Source organism: Echiichthys vipera (genome assembly GCF_963691815.1).
Source record: "Echiichthys vipera genome assembly, chromosome: X".
NCBI lineage: Eukaryota > Metazoa > Chordata > Actinopteri > Perciformes > Trachinidae > Echiichthys > Echiichthys vipera.
In genome coordinates this window covers 44,252,022-44,257,819 of record NC_139825.1, presented here as the reverse complement: position 1 = coordinate 44,257,819, position 5,798 = coordinate 44,252,022, and positions in this window count along the sequence as shown.

Below are 5,798 nucleotides of genomic sequence, written 5' to 3'. Positions count from 1 at the left end.
TGCTTGAATTATTTTTGTGGGTTGTTTTCTGTCTGCATTGGTACGATCATTGTTCTTGTATTATTATTATTATTATTATTATTATTAAAATAAACAGTCAATCATTCAGTCAATAAAAACAAGTTGATAATGACTGAGATACAAAAAGCCATACAACAATAATCACTCATCTTCAGCCTCTTATCCGGGGTCGGGTCGCGGGGGCAGCAGCTTTAGCAGGGGACCCCAAACTTCCCTTTCCTGGGCCACATTAACCAGCTCTAACTGGGGGATCCTGAGGCGTTCCCAGGCCAGTGTGGAGATCTAATCTCTCCACCTGGTCCTGGGTCTTCCCCGAGGCCTCCTCCCAGCTGGACGTGCCTGGAACACCTCCCTAGGGAGGCGCCCAGGGTTCATCCTTACTAGATGATCCTGAACCACCTCAACTGGCTCCTTTCAACGCAAAGGAGCAGCGGCTCTACTCCGAGTTCCTCACGGATGCTGAACTTCTCACCCTATCTTGTTCAGCAGCGAGTTCACATTCCCCATGATTACGGAGGAAATCGATGGCTTGTAGCGCCTCCGATTCTCCGCTCGCTCGGCCTTTAGCTTCTTCCTTGCAGCCCCTGGGTCTCCTCCTCAGCTCTGTCGGGAGGGGGTGTCGTATCCCCGCTCATCCCTTTGTGTGCAGAGCCCGCAGCTCCTCTCTTGCATAATTGAGAAAACTGGCTCTTTGTTGCATTTTAAAGTTAGAAATATCCATAGGATATATTTAAACACACAATCTCTTCACAAGAAGAGTAAAAAAGTAGAGAAAAAGAGGTCAAAATAGGTTAAAAGAGCTAAACTGGAGAGCTACTGGAGAGGCAGGCGTCTCCTACAGCACCAGCGATTGCGGATACTTCTCCAATCTTTAGGTCACCACTGCCCTGTCTTTAATGGGAGAACCAAGTGGGGATACGATGGTGAGACTGCTGTATATTTACAATCATACCCTATTCACCACAATCCAGACATTATACCCCCCTTCCTTTGGACAGACTCTGCTGCCTCAATGACAAACCAGCCCGTTCTGTGTCCAATGTCCACATCCCAGCTGTGAGTCCCAGAGTAAAAACTGTCCTCTTTGATAAATCTTACAGCTCGGGCTTACGAGCCCTCAGCTATGTTGTTATTGTTAAGCTGATGTTGTTCTGATTAATGATGCTGCTATAGGCCTAGTCTGCCGGGGGACAATACTTTTCCAGATACTCTGAGCTTCTCTCCTCTCTGTCTGTATCATTCATGTCTCATCAATGCATGTTACTAATTCACTTCTTCCCTGGAGTTGTTTGTGCTTTGTCGTCTCGCAGGTCTCTGCTGATGGTGGTGGTGCCTGCTGCCGTGGTCCTGCATGACGCTCCCTGCTGCTATTATAATCTATCACCTTAGCTGTGCTTGTTTCTACTATTCTGCTGTATTAATAAGTCATATTCACATTACTATAGATATTATTATAGTTACTGGAAGTGTGTCTGTCTCTGTCTTTGTGTCTGTCTCTGTCTCTCTGTCCATCTGTCCGTCTTTTCTCTCTCTCTCTCTCCTTCTCTTCCTCTCTCCAGTGCAGACAGACGTCCGTCCTCCACAGAGCTGGGTCTGTCTGACGTTCCTGTCTGTTATAGTGAAGGTTTTCAACGCCACCGTACTCTACGGGGGAATTGTTGGGTCTGTGTAAATCATAAATAAGTCATAGAGTGTGGTCTTTACCTACTCTGTAAAGTGTCCTGAGATAAATTTTGTTATGATTTGGCACTTTAAATAAAACTCAATTGAATTGAATTGAATTCAGAACGCAGGGTGAAATTAATAAAGCCTCTGTGGCCTCAATTTAAATCTCAGTCCGATCTTCAGAGCTCTGGATGAGCAGAGTTTGGACTCACGCAGGTTCTTTAATGGCAGATGACGAGGTGGATCACTCAGTAAAGGCTAACCAGGCTCTTTTTAAGACGGCAAACACAACAGGAGAGATCCTTCGCTCTCAGAGGGACAATGAAGACAGTTTCTCCTCCTTGCTGCAACATGTTCCCAAAGTTACTTTCACTGTGGTCTTTCTCTTCAGTCAGAAGCAGTTATTTAGAATTATCATCTGTCTTTCAGTGTGTGTGTGTGTGTGTGTGTGTGTGTGTGTGTGTGTGTGCGTGTGTGTGTGTGTCTTCTGAGTGAGCAGGGAAGAAAAGAAACTATTTCTTGTTATTCTCAGACTGTGTGTGTTTTGTCAGACCATCAGCGTTTGTCAGTGTATGGAGAGTAAAATGATAAATGTGATGAACAATGACTGTCAGACTGCTTTGAAATCGTCACCTTGTGCCGACATACTTTACATTTTGTGGGAAGAAAACACGATGAGTTCGGTCTTGCTGGTTGTCTGTTTGTCTGTAAATGGAAATGGCCCATCTGAGAGAGGTGGGCTTTTGTAGAGCACGTTTGCACATGTACGAGCACGAGCGTGCGCACGTGTACGAGCACGACACCTACGGCGGCTCTGATGTCATTTTATGTGCGCCTGTTCAGACATAGAAAAAAGAAGGAGGGACCATGCACGGACATTTAACAACAACAACAATGGTGGTGAAAGGTTCACGTTGGTGTGATGCGGAGGTGGAGTGTTTACTGCAGATTTGGTCGTTGAAAAGATTCAAAAACAGTCGACAAGACGCACAAAAACTCAGAGGTCTATGGAAAGATTTGTAAACAAAGCGACGCATCACGATGACGTTGATCAATGCGTGTGACGTGTGACGTGTGACGTGTTACGGCGTGATGATGTATGTACAGGCAAGAAGCATTGGCCGAGGCCCAGGTAGTGTGAGTACAAACACTCCTGGCCAGCGGGAGAGAGGGAGGGGGGACAAGTACCCAAAGCCCGGGGCGCAGTGCTGAAGGACAGTGTGAGTGCGCCCTAAGTCAAAAGCAACTGGACTTGGTTATTTGTCTAGGAAGACGTTTCACCTCTCATCCAAGAGGCTTCATCAGTTCATGTACGCATCTGACCAGGCTGGGACTGGACCAGGACCAGGACCAGGACCAGGCTGTGACTGGTCCAACTAACTGGTGTGGAGATCCAGGTATTTAACAAGGCAGATTATGTCACTGAAACCCTTTGTGCACCAAGTGCCAACGGCCGTCGTTAGAGTGACAGTTGTTGGTGGGAAGTAGGTTTAGACTTCGTTAGTGCTCTATTGAGTCTAAACGACAGTTGTTGGGGTCACCCGGGCCATGTGTGAACAGTTGGCCTTTGAGGTTAGATTGTTGAATCTCCTGAAGGGATGAAAGGGCAGCATTGTAAATTGGAGATAGGTGGTGTCTCAGAGCTCCTCCTCTGTTTAGCGATGGTTTCTCTACTTTTGCAGAGATGCTTCTTTTACTCCTCTTTCAAACCATCTGTCATCTCTGTCCAGGATGTGGACATTGTTGTCATCAAAGGAGTGGGCTTTCTCCTTGAGGTGTAAGTGGACAGCAGAGTCCAGGCCTGAAGAGTTAGCTCTCCTGTGTTGGGCCGTGCGTTTATGCAGTGGTTGTTTTGTTTCTCCAATGTAGAGATCTTTGCGTTCCTCGTTGCATTAACAGCATAAACCAGGTTGCTTTTGTGGGTGTGTGTTGTTCTGTCCTTGGGATGTACTAGTCTCTGTCTGAGTGTGTTACCGGGTTTGAAACACACAGGGATGCAGTGTTTGTTGAAGTGATGTGTGCAGACCCTGAAAGTAAGCAGCACACTATATTTTATCATATCCTGCTCTGATTGATCAATTCTGTTATAATTAACTTGAACTTAGGGCGCACTCACACTGTCCTTCCGCACTGGGCCATAACCATTTTTTTCGGTTCAATCCTAGTGCGTTTGACCAGTGTGAGTGCACCCGCTCCGCGCATAACTGCGTCCAGCTGGCCGTCCACGGCCCGTCTGAGAGAGGTGGGCTTTTGTAAAGAACGTTTGCACATGTACGAGCACGAGCGTGCACACGTGTACGAGCACGAGCACGACGCCTACGGTGGTTCTGACGTCATTTATGTGAGCCTGTTAGCGGGGAAAGGTTCACGTTGGTGTAATGCGGAGGTGGAGTGTTTACTGCAGATTTGGTCGATGAAAAGATTCAAAAACAGTCGACAAGACGCACAAAAACTCTGAGGTCTATGGAAAGATTTGTAAACAAAGAGACGCATCCAATGACGTCATCAATGCGTGTGACGTGTTACGGCGTGATGACGTATGGACAGCAAGAAGCATTCACCGAGGCCCAGGTAGTGTGAGTACAAACGGGCCTGGGGCACGGGGGGAGAGGGAGGGGGGGACAAGTACCCTAAAGCCCTGGGCGCGGTGCGGAAGGACAGTGTGAGTGCGCCCTTAATGACTGATGATTAGGTCCTGTGTGGGAACAACTAACAACAATCTACAACATCTCAGTGATCACTCTGATGTCATCATTTTGATTTCATCACTTACACTCACACACTGATACTGAGTACCTGTATGATGTTAAGAAGCACATGCACAACCACAAACTTCTGTTTTGCTCTTAGCTCTGTTCCTCAGGTTTGGGGTCGTTTTATATGCTTTTTGAGGACTTTCTCACTATTAAGCTTTACTGATCTATGTGTTTTTTAGAACTGAGTTAAATAATACCTTGCTTACCTTGTTTACAGTCAACGTTTTCTCATCAATGGGTTCGTATGACAAGTTACGAACTATGACATTACATCTAATGCTGTAAACGGCAACTGTTTAGGTTAAGGCTTAAGTTTAGGCACCAAAACAACTGTGTGTGTGTGTGTGTGTGTGTGTGTGTGTGTGTGTGTGTGTGTGTGTGTGTGTGTGTGTGTGTGTGTGTGTGTGTGTGTGTGTGTGTGTGTGTGTGTCAAATGTGTATAAGACACATCCTGCAGGTGAAATTGTTTTGGGACCAATCTACTTCTTGTAGATATTTGTACACACAGTGAATTAGTTATAATATATACACTTTATTTATGTGAATGTACGGCTGCTATCATAAAAAGAGTAATTTTACATGTTTCTACCCTTCAAAAATAAAATCATTCTCAATCAAGCCTCTGGTGTTTATTTGGAGGGTAAACCATTTCCTGTGTTGCTGCGTTGTGGGTTCCTGTTGTGCTGATCTCTGTCAAGCTGCTGCCGAGCAACATCAACAACCCCACCCCACCCCCCACCCCAACACAGACTCACACACACACACACACACACACACACACACACACCAACACACACACACACACACACACCAACACACACACATATGCAAGCACATTTGGATGCTCTCATTTATGGGCTCTTTTTGTTTTTAGAATATAAAGACCAGATGATATCCTCTTCCTCTCTCTCTCTCTCTCTCTCTCTCTCTCACACACACACACACACACACACACACATTCTCGCACATCTCTTTGCAAGGACACGCATTGACATGATGCATTCCCTAGCACCTTAACCTAACGTGAACCGTCACAACTAAATGCCTAACCCTTACCGTGTGTTTCACGCTAACCCTTACCCTAACACTAACCTAAACCTGATTTAGACCTGAACCTTTAAGCCAAGTCTTAACACCTAAACAGGCCTTTGAAAAAGAGAGGACAGCCCAAAATGTCAACAATTTCCAAAAATGTCCTCACAAAGACAGCTGCATAAGCACGCACGCACACACGCGCACACAAGCAAACACACACACACACACTCACACACACACCAGTAAAACATTATGGAGGGCGTGGTACTTGTTTTGTTTTTCCTGTCTCTGTCTCAGTCCAGCCTGCTATTGGCTGGCTAT